The 727-nt window shown below is 45.3% G+C and overlaps 1 non-coding gene across 1 annotated transcript; it reads right to left on the reverse strand.

Moving 5' to 3' along the window:
• Nucleotides 1–277: 277 nt before the first annotated feature.
• LOC142653989 (U2 spliceosomal RNA) lies at nucleotides 278–463 on the reverse strand. The gene has a single exon (XR_012848817.1). It is a non-coding gene; the product is annotated as a U2 spliceosomal RNA (small nuclear RNA).
• Between the last annotated feature and the right edge of the window lie 264 nt (nucleotides 464–727).

Raw genomic sequence — 727 nt, forward strand, 5'->3', positions numbered from 1 at the left:
TAAAAGGGAGGGCGGAGAGAAGACAAGGAAGGTGAATGAGCTGTTCCAATGTGAAATGCCGGAAACACAGAAACACAGACGACACAAAACAAGAGGTGGCAATCTATAAATTAATTGCATTTAATAAATTAGCTAATTATCACACATGACTGTACAAATGCATTGTCCAACAGGTGTTGAAATAATGGGATTAAAAGGGGAGATCCCTTCAGAAAGACAGAAACAATGGCAAACGCAAACAACACTTTTGGAATCTGATTTTAGTAAACACATAAGGAAAGGGTGCACCGGTCCTGGAAATACTGCAATACCAGGTCAATGCGTGGAGTGGACAGAGCAAGCTCTATTTCCATCTCCCTGTTCTAAAAATCCATTTAATATATGGTCCCCAGATAGGGGACGTATCAGATATTAAACTGATAAGAACAGATTTTTTATTGAAAGCCCGAGTCGTGCTTTCTATCACCCAAGTGCATAAAAAGTGCAGAGGTGCCACACAAAAAGTGCACAAGGATGCGGTCTATCTCAGCCCTTCTCTTAAAAGAGAGAGGCCCCGCATAACCATTCCTCGACCCTCCAAGCCTTAGGCCTAGAGGATCAAGGATCGATGATCCCCCCCTCGCCGAAGCTTAGGGAGACCCAACAACACTCCAAGGCTTCTACCTGGGCTGCCACCCCAGTGTCCACCTTGGAGCCTGCATCAAAGGTGCACCTCCCCTCCGAAGAA

The sequence above is a fragment of the Rhinoderma darwinii genome, chromosome 5 (assembly GCF_050947455.1).
Source record: "Rhinoderma darwinii isolate aRhiDar2 chromosome 5, aRhiDar2.hap1, whole genome shotgun sequence".
Classification (NCBI taxonomy): Eukaryota; Metazoa; Chordata; class Amphibia; order Anura; family Rhinodermatidae; genus Rhinoderma; species Rhinoderma darwinii.